We start from the raw sequence: 19,312 nt of genomic DNA, 5'->3' as shown, positions 1-19,312 counted from the left end.
ATCAAAACACACACTCCAAAACAAAACACACACACTCTCCAAATCAAAACACACACTCCAAAACAAAACACACAGTCTCCGAAACAAAACACACACTCCAAATCAAGACACACAGTCTCCAAAACAAAAAGAAACCCCAAAACAAAACACACACACTCTCTAAATCAAAACACACACTCCAAAACAAAACACACACTCTCCAAAACAAAACACACACTCCAAAACAAAACCCACACTCCAAAACAAAATACACACTCCAAAATAAAACACACACACTCTCCAAAACAAAAAAAACTCCAAAACAAAACACACACACTCTCCAAAACAAAACACACACTCCAAAACAAAACACACACCATCTCCAAAACAAAACACACACACCAAAACAAAACACTCACACTCTCCAAAGCAAAACACACACTCCAAAACAAAACACACACACCAAAACAAAACACACACACTCTCCAAAACAAAACACACACTCCAAAACAAAACACACACTCCAAAACAAAACACACACACTCTCCAAAACAAAACACTCATTGCAAAACAAAACACACACTCTGCAAAACAAAACACACACTCCAAAAAAAAAACACACACTCTCTCTAAAACAAAACACACACTCCAGAAGAAAACACACACATTCTCCAAAACAAAACTCACCCTCCGAAACAAAACACACACTCCAAAACAAAACACACACACTCTCCAAAACAAAAAAACACTCCAAAACAAAACACACACACTCTCCAAAACAAAACACACACTCCAAAACAAAACACACACACTCTCCAAAACAAAACACACACTCCAAAACAAAACACACGCACTCTCCAAAACAAAACACACGCTCCAAATCGAAACACACACTCCAAAACAAAACACACACACTCTCCAAAACAAAACACACACTCCAAAACAAAACACACACACTCTCCAAAACAGAACACACACTCCAAATAAAAACACACACACTCTCCAAAACAAAACACACACTCCAAAACAAAACACACACACTCTCCAGAACAAAAAACAGACTCCAAAACAAAACACACACACTCTCCAAAACAAACCACACACTCCAAAACAAAACACACAGTCTCCGAAACAAAACACACACTCCAAATCAAGACACACAGTCTCCAAAACAAAAAGAAACCCCAAAACAAAACACACACACTCTCTAAAACAAAACACACACTCCAAAACAAAACACACACTCTCCAAAACGATACACACACTCGAAAACAAAACCCACACTCCAAAACAAAACACACACTCCAAAACAAAACACACACACTCTCCAAAACAAAAAAAAACCCCAAAACAAAACACACACACTCTCCAACACAAAACACACACTCCAAAACAAAACACACACCATCTCCATAACAAAACACACACGCCAAAACAAAACACTCACACTCTCCAAAGCAAAACATACACTCCAAAACAAAACACACACACCAAAACAAAACACACACACTCTCCAAAACAAAACACACACTCCAAAACAAAACACACACTCCAAAACAAAACACACACACACTCCAAAGCAAAACACACACTCCAAAACAAAACACACACTCTCCAAAGCAAAACACAGACTCCAAAACAAAACACACACTCCAATAAAAAACACACACACTCTCCAAAACAAAACACACACTCCAAAACAAAACACACATACTCTCCAAAACAAAACACACACTCCAAATCAAAATACACACACTCTCCAAAACAAAACACACACTCCAAAATAAAACACACACACTCTCCAAAAAAAACACACACTCCAAAACAGAAGACACACTCTCCAAAACAAAACTCTCACTCCAAAACAAAATACACTCTCTAAAACAAAACACACACTCCAAAAGAAAACACACACTCTCCAAAACAAATCTCACACTCCAAAACAAAACACACACTCCAAAACAAAACACACACACTTTCCAAAACAAAAAAAAACTCCAAAACAAAACACACACAATCTCCAAAACAACACACACACTCCATAACAAAACACACACACTCTCCAAAACAAAACACACACTCCAAATCAAAGCACTCACACTCTCCAAAGCAAATCACACACTCCAAAACAAAACACACACACTCTCCAAAACAGAACACACACTCCAAACAAAGCACTCACACTCTCGAAAGCAAAACACACGCTCCAAAACAAAACACACACACTCTCCAAAACAAAACACACACTCCAAAACAAAACACACACACTCTCCAAAACAAAACACACACTCCAAGTAAAAACACACACACTCTCCAAAACAAAACACACACTCCAAAGCAAAATACAGACTCCAAAACAAAACACACACACTCTCCAAACATAACACACACTCCAAAACAAAACACAACCTCTCCAAAACAAAACTCACACTCCAAAACAAAACAAAAACTCCAAAACAAAACACACACACTCTCCAAAACAAAACACACACTCCAAAACAAAACACACACACTCTCCAAAAAAAAACACACACTCCAAAACAAAACACACACTCTCCAAAACAAAATTCACACTCCAAAACAAAACACACACTCCAAAACAAAACACACGCTCTCCAAAGCAAAACACACACTCCAAAACAAAACACACACACTCTCCAGAACAAAACACACACTCCAAAACAAAACACACACACTCTCCAAAACATAAAACACACTCCAAAACAAAACACACACCCCAGAACAAAACACACACACACTCCAAAGCAAAACACACACTCCAAAATAAAACACACACACTCTCCCAAACAAAACACACATTCCAAATCAAAACACACACTCCAAAACAAAACACACACACTCTCCAAAACAAAACACACACTCCAAAACAAAACTCACACTCCAAAACAAAACACACATTCCAAAACAAAACACACACTCCAAAACAAAACACACACCCTCTCCAAAACAAAACACACACTCCAAAACTAAACACTCACACTCTGGAAAGCAAAACACACACTCCAAAACAAAACACACACACCAAAACAAAACACACACACACTCCAAAACAAAACACACACTCCAAAACAAAACACAGACTCTCCAAAACAAAACTCACACTCCAAAACAAAACCCACACTCCAAAACAAAACACTCACACTCTCCAAAGCAAAACACACACTCCAAAACAAAACACACACACTCTCCAGAACAAAACACACACCCCAAAACAAAACACACACACTCTCCAAAACAAAACACACACTCCAAAACAAAACACACACACTCTCCAAAAAAAACACACACTCCAAAACAAAACACACACTCTCCAAAAAAAAACTCACACTCCAAAACAAAACACACACTCCAAAACAAAACAAACACACTCTCCAAATAAAACACACACTCCAATACAAACACACACTCTGCAAAAAAATAACACACACTCCAAAACAAAACACACACACTCTCTAAAACAAAACATACACTCCAAAAGAAAACACACACTCTCCAAAACAGATCTCACCCTCCAAAACAAAACACACACTCCAACTCAAAACACACACACTCTCCAAAGCAAAAAAAACTCCAAAACAAAACACACACACTCTCCGAAACAAAACGCACACTCCAAAACAAAACACACACACTCTCCAAAACAAAACACACACTCCTAATCAAAGCACTCACACTCTCCAAAGCAAAACACACACTCCAAAACAAAACACACACACTCTCCAAAACAGAACACACACTCCAAAGCAAAGCACTCACACTCTCCAAAGCAAAACACACACTCCAAATCAAAACACACACACTCTCCAAAACAAAACACACACTCCAAAACAAAACACACACACTCTCCAAAACAAAACACACACTCCAAATAAAAACACACACACTCTCCAAAACAAAACACACACTCCAAAACAAAACACACACTCCAAAACAAAACACACACACTCTCCAAAAATAACACACACTCCAAAACAAAACACACACTCTCCAAAACAAAAAACACACATTCTCCAAAAAAAAACACACACTCCAAAACAAAACACACACTCTCCAAAACAAAACTCACACTCCAAAACAAAACACGCACTCCAAAACAAAACACTCACACTCTCCAAAGCAAAACACACACTCCAAAACAAAACACACACACTCTCCAGAACAAAACACACACTCGAAAAAAAAACACACACGCTCTCCAAAACATAAAACACACTCTAAAACAAAACACACACTCCAAAACAAAACACACACACACTCCAAAGCAAAACACACACTCCAAAAAGAAACACACACACTCTCCAAATCAAAACACACACTCCAAATCAAGACACAGTCTCCAAAACAAAACACAGACTCCAAAACAAAACACACACTCCAAAACAAAACACACACACTGTCCAAAACAAAACACACACTCCAAAACAAAACACACACACTGTCCAAAACAAAACACACACTCCAAATCAAAGCACACACACTCTCCAAAACAAAACACACACTCCAAAACAAAACACACACAGTCTCCGAAAAAAACACACACTCCAAAACAAAACACACACTCTCCAAAAATAAACTCACACTCCAAAGCAAAACACACACTCCAAAAAAAAACAGACGCACTCTCCAAAACAAAACACACACTCCAAAACAAAACGCACACACTCTCCAAAAAAAACACACGCTCCAAATCAAAACACACACTCTCCAAAACAAATCTCACACTCCAAAACAAAACACACACTCCAAAACAAAACACACACACTCTCCAAAACAAAACACACACTCCTAATCAAAGCACTCACACTCTCCAAAGCAAAACACACACTCCAAAACAAAACACACACACTCTCCAAAACAGAACACACACTCCAAAGCAAAGCACTCACACTCTCCAAAGCAAAACACACACTCCAAAACAAAACACACACACTCTCCAAAACAAAACACACACTCCAAAACAAAACACACAAACTCTCCAAAACAAAACACGCACTCCAAATAAAAACACACACACTCTCCAAAACAAAACACACACTCCAAAACAAAACACACACTCCAAAACAAAACACACACACTCTCCAAAAATAACACACACTCCAAAACAAAACACACACTCTCCAAAACAAAACTCACACTCCAAAACAAAACAAACACTCCAAAACAAAACACACACACTCTCCAAAACAAAACACACACTCCAAAACAAAAAACACACATTCTCCAAAAAAAAACACACACTCCAAAACAAAACACACACTCTCCAAAACAAAACTCACACTCCAAAACAAAACACGCATTCCAAAACAAAACACTCACACTCTCCAAAGCAAAACACACACTCCAAAACAAAACACACACACTCTCCAGAAAAAACACACACTCGAAAACAAAACACACACGCTCTCCAAAACATAAAACACATTCTAAAACAAAACACACACTCCAGAACAAAACACACACACGCTCCAAAGCAAAACACACACTCCAAAACGAAACACACACACTCTCCAAAACAAAACACACACTCCAAATCAAGACACAGTCTCCAAAACAAAACACAGACTCCAAAACAAAACACACACTCCAAAACAAAACACACACACTGTCCAAAACAAAACACACACTCCAAAACAAAACACACACACTCTCCAAAACAAAACACACACTCCAAATCAAAGCACACACACTCTCCAAAACAAAACACACACTCCAAAACAAAACACACGCAGTCTCCGAAAAAAACACACATTCCAAAACAAAACACACACTCTCCAAAAATAAACTCACACTCCAAAGCAAAACACACACTCCAAAACAAAACACACACACTCTCCAAAACAAAACACACACTCCAAAACAAAACACACACACTCTCCAAAAAAAACACACACTCCAAAACAAAACACACACTCTCCAAAACAAATCTCACACTCCAAAACAAAACACACACTCCAAAACAAAACACACACACTCTCCAAAAAAAAACACACACTCCTAATCAAAGCACTCACACTCTCCAAAGCAAAACACACACTCCAAAACAAAACACACACACTCTCCAAAACAGAACACACACTCCAAAGCAAAGCACTCACACTCTCCGAAGCAAAACACACACTCCAAAACAAAACACACACACTCTCCAAAACAAAACACACACTCCAAAACAAAACACACACACTCTCCAAAACAAAACACACACTCCAAATAAAAACACACACACTCTCCAAAACAAAACACACACTCCAAAACAAAACACACACTCCAAAACAAAACACACACACTCTCCAAAAATAACACACACTCCAAAACAAAACACACACTCTCCAAAATAAAACTCACACTCCAAAACAAAACAAACACTCCAAAACAAAACACACACACTCTCCAAAACAAAACACACACTCCAAAACAAAAAACACACATTCTCCAAAAAAAAACACACACTCCAAAACAAAACACACACTCTCCAAAACAAAACTCACACTCCAAAACAAAACACGCACTCCAAAACAAAACACACACACTCTCCAGAACAAAACACACACTCGAAAACAAAACACACACGCTCTCCAAAACATAAAACACACTCTAAAACAAAACACACACTCCAGAACAAAACACACACACACTCCAAAGCAAAACACACACTCCAAAACGAAACACACACACTCTCCAAAACAAAACACACACTCCAAATCAAGACACAGTCTCCAAAACAAAACACAGACTCCAAAACAAAAAACACACTCCAAAACAAAACACACACACTGTCCAGAACAAAACACACACTCCAAAACAAAACACACACACTCTCCAAAACAAAACACACACTCCAAATCAAAGCACACACACTCTCCAAAACAAAACACACACTCCAAAACAAAACACACACTCTCCAAAAATAAACTCACACTCCAAAGCAAAACACACACTCCAAAACAAAACACTCACACTCTCCAAAACAAAACACACACTCCAAAACAAAACACACACACTCTCCAAAAAAAACACACACTCCAAAACAAAACACACACTCTCCAAAACAAATCTCACACTCCAAAACAAAACACACACTCCAAAACAAAACACACACAATCTCCAAAACAAAACAAAGACTTCAAAACAAAACACACACTACAAAACAAAACACACACACTCTCCAAAAATAACACACACTCCAAAACAAAACACACACTCTCCAAAACAAAACTCACACTCCAAAACAAAACAAACACTCCAAAACAAAACACACACACTCTCCAAAACAAAACACACACTCCAAAACAAAAAACACGCATTCTCCAAAAAAAAACACACACTCCAAAACAAAACACACACTCTCCAAAACAAAACTCACACTCCAAAACAAAACACACACTCCAAAACAAAACACTCACACTCTCCAAAGCAAAACACACACTCCAAAACAAAACACACACACTCTCCAAAACAAAACACACACTCCAAATCAAAGCACACACACTCTCCAAAACAAAACACACACTCCAAAACAAAACACACACACTCTCCGAAAAAAACACACACTCCAAAACAAAACACACACTCTCCAAAACAAAACTCACACTCCAAAGCAAAACACACACTCCAAAACAAAACACACACACTCTCCAAAACAAAACACACACTCCAAAACAAAACACACACACTCTCCAAAAAAAAGACACACTCCAAAACAAAACACACACTCTCCAAAACAAATCTCACACTCCAAAACAAAACACACACTCCAAAACAAAACACACACACTCTCCAAAACAAAACAAAGACTCCAAAACAAAACACACACTCCAAAACAAAACACACACACTCTCCAAACAAAACACACACTCCAAAACAAAACACACACACTCTCCAAAACAAAACACACACTCCAAATCAAAACACACACACTCTCCAAAACAAAACACACATTCCAAAACAAAACAGACACTCCAAAACAAAACACACACACTCTCCAAAACAATACACACACTCCAAAACAAAACACACACACTCTCCAAAACAAAACACACACTCCAAAACAAAACACACACACTCTCCAAAAAAAACACACACTCCAAAACAAAACACACACTCTCCAAAACAAAACTCACACTCCAAAACAAAACACACACTCCAAAACAAAACACTCACACTTTCCAAAGCAAAACACACACTCCAAAACAAAACACACACTCCAAAACAAAACACACACACTCTCCAAAACAAAACACACATTGCAAAACAAAACACACACTCTGCAAAACAAAACACACACTCCAAAAAAAAACACACACTCTCTCTAAAACAAACACACACTCCAGAAGAAAACACACACATTCTCTAAAACAAAACTCACCCTCCAAAACAAAACAAACACTCCAAAACAAAACACACACACTCTCCAAAACAAAACACACACTCCAAAACAAAAAACACACATTCTCCAAAAAAAAACACACACTCCAAAACAAAACACACACACTCTCCAAAACAAAAAAAACACTCCAAAACAAAACACACACACTCTCCAAAACAAAACACACACTCCAAAACAAAACACACACACTCTCCAAAACAAAAGACACACTCCAAAACAAAACACACGCACTCTGCAAAACTAAACACACGCTCCAAATCAAAACACACACTCCAAAACAAAACACACACACTCTCCAAAACAAAACACACACTCCAAAACAAAACACACACACTCTCCGAAACAAAACACACACTCCAAATAGAAACACACACACTCTCCAAAACAAAACACACACTCCAAAACAAAGCACACACACTCTCCAGAACAAAAAACACACTCCAAAACGAAACACTCACTCCAAAACAAAACACGCACACACTCCAAAGCCAAACACACCCTCCAAAACAAAACACACACACTCTCCAAAACAAAACACACAATCCAAAACAAAAAACACACTCCAAAACAAAACACACACTCTCTCCAAAACAAAACACACACTCCAAAACAAAACACACACACTCTCCAAAACAAAACACACACTCCAAATAAAAACACACACAATCTCCAAAACAAAACACACACTTCAAAACAAAGCACACACTCCAAAACAAAACACACACACTCTCCAAAAAAAGCACACACTCCAAAACAAAACACATACTCTCCAAAACAAAACTCACACTCCAAAACAAAACAAACACTCCAAAGCAAAACACACACACTCTCCATAACAAAACACACACTCCAAAAAAAACACACACACTCTCCAAAAAAAACACGCACTCCAAAACAAAACACTCACTCTCCAAAACAAAACTCACACTCCAAAACAAAACACACACTCCAAAACAAAACACTCACACTCTCCAAAGCAAAACACACACTCCAAAACAAAATACACACACTCTCCAGAACAAAACACACACTCCAAAACAAAACACACACACTCTCCAAAACATAAAACACGCTCCAAAACAAAACACACACTCCAGAACAAAACACACACACACTCCAAAGCAAAACACACACTCCAAAATAAAACACACACACTCTCCAATGCAAAACACACACTCCAAATCAAAACACACACTCCAAAACAAAACACACACACTCTCCAAATCAAAACACACACTCCAAAACAAAACACACAGTCTCCGAAACAAAACACACACTCCAAATCAAGACACACAGTCTCCAAAACAAAAAGAAACCCCAAAACAAAACACACACACTCTCTAAATCAAAACAAACACTCCAAAACAAAACACACACTCTCCAAAACAAAACACACACTCCAAAACAAAACCCACACTCCAAAACAAAATACACACTCCAAAATAAAACACACACACTCTCCAAAACAAAACACACACTCCAAAACAAAACACACACTCCAAAACAAAACACACACACTCTCTAAAACAAAACACACACTCCAAAAGAAAACACACACTCTCCAAAACAAATCTCACACTCCAAAACAAAACACACACTCCAAAACAAAACACACACACTTTCCAAAACAAAAAAAAACTCCAAAACAAAACACACACAATCTCCAAAACAACACACACACTCCATAACAAAACACACACACTCTCCAAAACAAAACACACACTCCAAATCAAAGCACTCACACTCTCCAAAGCAAATCACACACTCCAAAACAAAACACACACACTCTCCAAAACAGAACACACACTCCAAAGCAAAGCACTCACACTCTCGAAAGCAAAACACACGCTCCAAAATAAAACACACACACTCTCCAAAACAAAACACACACTCCAAAACAAAACACACACACTCTCCAAAACAAAACACACACTCCAAGTAAAAACACACACACTCTCCAAAACAAAACACACACTCCAAAGCAAAATACAGACTCCAAAACAAAACACACACACTCTCCAAACATAACACACACTCCAAAACAAAACACAACCTCTCCAAAACAAAACTCACACTCCAAAACAAAACAAAAACTCCAAAACAAAACACACACACTCTCCAAAACAAAACACACACTCCAAAACAAAACACACACACTCTCCAAAAAAAAACACACACTCCAAAACAAAACACACACTCTCCAAAACAAAATTCACACTCCAAAACAAGACACACACTCCAAAACAAAACACACGCTCTCCAAAGCAAAACACACACTCCAAAACAAAACACACACACTCTCCAGAACAAAACACACACTCCAAAACAAAACACACACACTCTCCAAAACATAAAACACACTCCAAAACAAAACACACACCCCAGAACAAAACACACACACACTCCAAAGCAAAACACACACTCCAAAATAAAACACACACACTCTCCCAAACAAAACACACATTCCAAATCAAAACACACACTCCAAAACAAAACACACACACTCTCCAAAACAAAACACACACTCCAAAACAAAACTCACACTCCAAAACAAAACACACATTCCAAAACAAAACACACACTCCAAAACAAAACACACACCCTCTCCAAAACAAAACACACACTCCAAAACAAAACACTCACACTCTGGAAAGCAAAACACACACTCCAAAACAAAACACACACACCAAAACAAAACACACACACACTCCAAAACAAAACACACACTCCAAAACAAAACACAGACTCTCCAAAACAAAACTCACACTCCAAAACAAAACCCACACTCCAAAACAAAACACTCACACTCTCCAAAGCAAAACACACACTCCAAAACAAAACACACACACTCTCCAGAACAAAACACACACCCCAAAACAAAACACACACACTCTCCAAAACAAAACACACACTCCAAAACAAAACACACACACTCTCCAAAAAAAACACACACTCCAAAACAAAACACACACTCCAAAACAAAACAAACACACTCTCCAAATAAAACACACACTCCAATACAAACACACACTCTGCAAAAAAATAACACACACTCCAAAACAAAACACACACACTCTCTAAAACAAAACATACACTCCAAAAGAAAACACACACTCTCCAAAACAGATCTCACCCTCCAAAACAAAACACACACTCCAACTCAAAACACACACACTCTCCAAAGCAAAAAAAACTCCAAAACAAAACACACACACTCTCCGAAACAAAACACACACTCCAAAACAAAACACACACACTCTCCAAAACAAAACACACACTCCTAATCAAAGCACTCACACTCTCCAAAGCAAAACACACACTCCAAAACAAAACACACACACTCTCCAAAACAGAACACACACTCCAAAGCAAAGCACTCACACTCTCCAAAGCAAAACACACACTCCAAATCAAAACACACACACTCTCCAAAACAAAACACACACTCCAAAACAAAACACACACACTCTCCAAAACAAAACACACACTCCAAATAAAAACACACACACTCTCCAAAACAAAACACACACTCCAAAACAAAACACACACTCCAAAACAAAACACACATACTCTCCAAAACAAAACACACACTCCAAAACAAAAAACACACATTCTCCAAAAAAAAACACACACTCCAAAACAAAACACACACTCTCCAAAACAAAACACACACTCCAAAACAAAACACGCACTCCAAAACAAAACACTCACACTCTCCAAAGCAAAACACACACTCCAAAACAAAACACACACACTCTCCAGAACAAAACACACACTCGAAAACAAAACACACACGCTCTCCAAAACATAAAACACACTCTAAAACAAAACACACACTCCAGAACAAAACACACACACACTCCAAAGCAAAACACACACTCCAAAACGAAACACACACACTCTCCAAAACAAAACACACACTCCAAATCAAGACACAGTCTCCAAAACAAAACACAGACTCCAAAACAAAACACACACTCCAAAACAAAACACACACACTGTCCAAAACAAAACACACACTCCAAAACAAAACACACACACTCTCCAAAACAAAACACACACTCCAAATCAAAGCACACACACTCTCCAAAACAAAACACACACTCCAAAACAAAACACACACAGTCTCCGAAAAAAACACACACTCCAAAACAAAACACACACTCTCCAAAAATAAACTCACACTCCAAAGCAAAACACACACTCCAAAACAAAACAGACGCACTCTCCAAAACAAAACACACACTCCAAAACAAAACGCACACACTCTCCAAAAAAAACACACGCTCCAAATCAAAACACACACTCTCCAAAACAAATCTCACACTCCAAAACAAAACACACACTCCAAAACAAAACACACACACTCTCCAAAACAAAACACACACTCCTAATCAAAGCACTCACACTCTCCAAAGCAAAACACACACTCCAAAACAAAACACACACACTCTCCAAAACAGAACACACACTCAAAAGCAAAGCACTCACACTCTCCAAAGCAAAACACACACTCCAAAACAAAACACACACACTCTCCAAAACAAAACACACACTCCAAAACAAAACACACACAGTCTCCGAAAAAAACACACACTCCAAAACAAAACACACACTCTCCAAAAATAAACTCACACTCCAAAGCAAAACACACACTCCAAAACAAAACACACACACTCTCCAAAACAAAACACACACTCCAAAACAAAACACACACACTCTCCAAAAAAAACACACTCCAAAACAAAACACACACTCTCCAAAACAAATCTCACACTCCAAAACAAAACACACACTCCAAAACAAAACACACACAATCTCCAAAACAAAACAAAGACTTCAAAACAAAACACACACTACAAAACAAAACACACACACTCTCCAAAAATAACACACACTCCAAAACAAAACACACACTCTCCAAAACAAAACTCACACTCCAAAACAAAACAAACACTCCAAAACAAAACACACACACTCTCCAAAACAAAACACACACTCCAAAACAAAAAACACGCATTCTCCAAAAAAAAACACACACTCCAAAACAAAACACACACTCTCCAAAACAAAACTCACACTCCAAAACAAAACACACACTCCAAAACAAAACACTCACACTCTCCAAAGCAAAACACACACTCCAAAACAAAACACACACACTCTCCAAAACAAAACACACACTCCAAATCAAAGCACACACACTCTCCAAAACAAAACACACACTCCAAAACAAAACACACACACTCACCGAAAAAAACACACACTCCAAAACAAAACACACACTCTCCAAAACAAAACTCACACTCCAAAGCAAAACACACACTCCAAAACAAAACACACACACTCTCCAAAACAAAACAAACACTCCAAAACAAAACACACACACTCTCCAAAAAAAAGACACACTCCAAAACAAAACACACACTCTCCAAAACAAATCTCACACTCCAAAACAAAACACACACTCCAAAACAAAACACACACACTCTCCAAAACAAAACAAAGACTCCAAAACAAAACACACACTCCAAAACAAAACACACACACTCTCCAAACAAAACACACACTCCAAAACAAAACACACACACTCTCCAAAACAAAACACACACTCCAAATCAAAACACACACACTCTCCAAAACAAAACACACATTCCAAAACAAAACAGACACTCCAAAACAAAACACACACACTCTCCAAAACAATACACACACTCCAAAACAAAACACACACACTCTCCAAAACAAAACACACACTCCAAAACAAAACACACACACTCTCCAAAAAAAACACACACTCCAAAACAAAACACACACTCTCCAAAACAAAACTCACACTCCAAAACAAAACACACACTCCAAAACAAAACACTCACACTTTCCAAAGCAAAACACACACTCCAAAACAAAACACACACTCCAAAACAAAACACACACACTCTCCAAAACAAAACACACATTGCAAAACAAAACACACACTCTGCAAAACAAAACACACACTCCAAAAAAAAACACACACTCTCTCTAAAACAAACACACACTCCAGAAGAAAACACACACATTCTCTAAAACAAAACTCACCCTCCAAAACAAAACAAACACTCCAAAACAAAACACACACACTCTCCAAAACAAAACACACACTCCAAAACAAAAAACACACATTCTCCAAAAAAAAACACACACTCCAAAACAAAACACACACACTCTCCAAAACAAAAAAAACACTCCAAAACAAAACACACACACTCTCCAAAACAAAACACACACTCCAAAACAAAACACACACACTCTCCAAAACAAAAGACACACTCCAAAACAAAACACACGCACTCTGCAAAACTAAACACACGCTCCAAATCAAAACACACACTCCAAAACAAAACACACACACTCTCCAAAACAAAACACACACTCCAAAACAAAACACACACACTCTCCGAAACAAAACACACACTCCAAATAGAAACACACACACTCTCCAAAACAAAACACACACTCCAAAACAAAGCACACACACTCTCCAGAACAAAAAACACACTCCAAAACGAAACACTCACTCCAAAACAAAACACGCACACACTCCAAAGCCAAACACACCCTCCAAAACAAAACACACACACTCTCCAAAACAAAACACACAATCCAAAACAAAAAACACACTCCAAAACAAAACACACACTCTCTCCAAAACAAAACACACACTCCAAAACAAAACACACACACTCTCCAAAACAAAACACACACTCCAAATAAAAACACACACAATCTCCAAAACAAAACACACACTTCAAAACAAAGCACACACTCCAAAACAAAACACACACACTCTCCAAAAAAAGCACACACTCCAAAACAAAACACATACTCTCCAAAACAAAACTCACACTCCAAAACAAAACAAACACTCCAAAGCAAAACACACACACTCTCCATAACAAAACACACACTCCAAAAAAAACACACACACTCTCCAAAAAAAACACGCACTCCAAAACAAAACACTCACTCTCCAAAACAAAACTCACACTCCAAAACAAAACACACACTCCAAAACAAAACACTCACACTCTCCAAAGCAAAACACACACTCCAAAACAAAATACACACACTCTCCAGAACAAAACACACACTCCAAAACAAAACACACACACTCTCCAAAACATAAAACACGCTCCAAAACAAAACACACACTCCAGAACAAAACACACACACACTCCAAAGCAAAACACACACTCCAAAATAAAACACACACACTCTCCAATGCAAAACACACACTCCAAATCAAAACACACACTCCAAAACAAAACACACACACTCTCCAAATCAAAACACACACTCCAAAACAAAACACACAGTCTCCGAAACAAAACACACACTCCAAATCAAGACACACAGTCTCCAAAACAAAAAGAAACCCCAAAACAAAACACACACACTCTCTAAATCAAAACAAACACTCCAAAACAAAACACACACTCTCCAAAACAAAACACACACTCCAAAACAAAACCCACACTCCAAAACAAAATACACACTCCAAAATAAAACACACACACTCTCCAAAACAAAACACACACTCCAAAACAAAACACACACTCCAAAACAAAACACACACACTCTCTAAAACAAAACACACACTCCAAAAGAAAACACACACTCTCCAAAACAAATCTCACACTCCAAAACAAAACACACACTCCAAAACAAAACACACACACTTTCCAAAACAAAAAAAAACTCCAAAACAAAACACACACAATCTCCAAAACAACACACACACTCCATAACAAAACACACACACTCTCCAAAACAAAACACACACTCCAAATCAAAGCACTCACACTCTCCAAAGCAAATCACACACTCCAAAACAAAACACACACACTCTCCAAAACAGAACACACACTCCAAAGCAAAGCACTCACACTCTCGAAAGCAAAACACACGCTCCAAAATAAAACACACACACTCTCCAAAACAAAACACACACTCCAAAACAAAACACACACACTCTCCAAAACAAAACACACACTCCAAGTAAAAACACACACACTCTCCAAAACAAAACACACACTCCAAAGCAAAATACAGACTCCAAAACAAAACACACACACTCTCCAAACATAACACACACTCCAAAACAAAACACAACCTCTCCAAAACAAAACTCACACTCCAAAACAAAACAAAAACTCCAAAACAAAACACACACACTCTCCAAAACAAAACACACACTCCAAAACAAAACACACACACTCTCCAAAAAAAAACACACACTCCAAAACAAAACACACACTCTCCAAAACAAAATTCACACTCCAAAACAAGACACACACTCCAAAACAAAACACACGCTCTCCAAAGCAAAACACACACTCCAAAACAAAACACACACACTCTCCAGAACAAAACACACACTCCAAAACAAAACACACACACTCTCCAAAACATAAAACACACTCCAAAACAAAACACACACCCCAGAACAAAACACACACACACTCCAAAGCAAAACACACACTCCAAAATAAAACACACACACTCTCCCAAACAAAACACACATTCCAAATCAAAACACACACTCCAAAACAAAACACACACACTCTCCAAAACAAAACACACACTCCAAAACAAAACTCACACTCCAAAACAAAACACACATTCCAAAACAAAACACACACTCCAAAACAAAACACACACCCTCTCCAAAACAAAACACACACTCCAAAACAAAACACTCACACTCTGGAAAGCAAAACACACACTCCAAAACAAAACACACACACCAAAACAAAACACACACACACTCCAAAACAAAACACACACTCCAAAACAAAACACAGACTCTCCAAAACAAAACTCACACTCCAAAACAAAACACACACTCCAAAACAAAACACTCACACTCTCCAAAGCAAAACACACACTCCAAAACAAAACACACACACTCTCCAAAACAAAACACACACTCCAAATCAAAGCACACACACTCTCCAAAACAAAACACACACTCCAAAACAAAACACACACACTCACCGAAAAAAACACACACTCCAAAACAAAACACACACTCTCCAAAACAAAACTCACACTCCAAAGCAAAACACACACTCCAAAACAAAACACACACACTCTCCAAAACAAAACAAACACTCCAAAACAAAACACACACACTCTCCAAAAAAAAGACACACTCCAAAACAAAACACACACTCTCCAAAACAAATCTCACACTCCAAAACAAAACACACACTCCAAAACAAAACACACACACTCTCCAAAACAAAACAAAGACTCCAAAACAAAACACACACTCCAAAACAAAACACACACACTCTCCAAACAAAACACACACTCCAAAACAAAACACACACACTCTCCAAAACAAAACACACACTCCAAATCAAAACACACACACTCTCCAAAACAAAACACACATTCCAAAACAAAACAGACACTCCAAAACAAAACACACACACTCTCCAAAACAATACACACACTCCAAAACAAAACACACACACTCTCCAAAACAAAACACACACTCCAAAACAAAACACACACACTCTCCAAAAAAAACACACACTCCAAAACAAAACACACACTCTCCAAAACAAAACTCACACTCCAAAACAAAACACACACTCCAAAACAAAACACTCACACTTTCCAAAGCAAAACACACACTCCAAAACAAAACACACACTCCAAAACAAAACACACACACTCTCCAAAACAAAACACACATTGCAAAACAAAACACACACTCTGCAAAACAAAACACACACTCCAAAAAAAAACACACACTCTCTCTAAAACAAACACACACTCCAGAAGAAAACACACACATTCTCTAAAACAAAACTCACCCTCCAAAACAAAACAAACACTCCAAAACAAAACACACACACTCTCCAAAACAAAACACACACTCCAAAACAAAAAACACACATTCTCCAAAAAAAAACACACACTCCAAAACAAAACACACACACTCTCCAAAACAAAAAAAACACTCCAAAACAAAACACACACACTCTCCAAAACAAAACACACACTCCAAAACAAAACACACACACTCTCCAAAACAAAAGACACACTCCAAAACAAAACACACGCACTCTGCAAAACTAAACACACGCTCCAAATCAAAACACACACTCCAAAACAAAACACACACACTCTCCAAAACAAAACACACACTCCAAAACAAAACACACACACTCTCCGAAACAAAACACACACTCCAAATAGAAACACACACACTCTCCAAAACAAAACACACACTCCAAAACAAAGCACACACACTCTCCAGAACAAAAAACACACTCCAAAACGAAACACTCACTCCAAAACAAAACACGCACACACTCCAAAGCCAAACACACCCTCCAAAACAAAACACACACACTCTCCAAAACAAAACACACAATCCAAAACAAAAAACACACTCCAAAACAAAACACACACTCTCTCCAAAACAAAACACACACTCCAAAACAAAACACACACACTCTCCAAAACAAAACACACACTCCAAATAAAAACACACACAATCTCCAAAACAAAACACACACTTCAAAACAAAGCACACACTCCAAAACAAAACACACACACTCTCCAAAAAAAGCACACACTCCAAAACAAAACACATACTCTCCAAAACAAAACTCACACTCCAAAACAAAACAAACACTCCAAAGCAAAACACACACACTCTCCATAACAAAACACACACTCCAAAAAAAACACACACACTCTCCAAAAAAAACACGCACTCCAAAACAAAACACTCACTCTCCAAAACAAAACTCACACTCCAAAACAAAACACACACTCCAAAACAAAACACTCACACTCTCCAAAGCAAAACACACACTCCAAAACAAAATACACACACTCTCCAGAACAAAACACACACTCCAAAAC

This window comes from Somniosus microcephalus, unplaced genomic scaffold (genome assembly GCF_052327205.1).
Source record: "Somniosus microcephalus isolate GS21.2 unplaced genomic scaffold, FLI_Smic_1.0 unresolved_chr3, whole genome shotgun sequence".
Lineage (NCBI taxonomy): Eukaryota > Metazoa > Chordata > Chondrichthyes > Squaliformes > Somniosidae > Somniosus > Somniosus microcephalus.
This window is presented reverse-complemented; position numbering follows the sequence as displayed.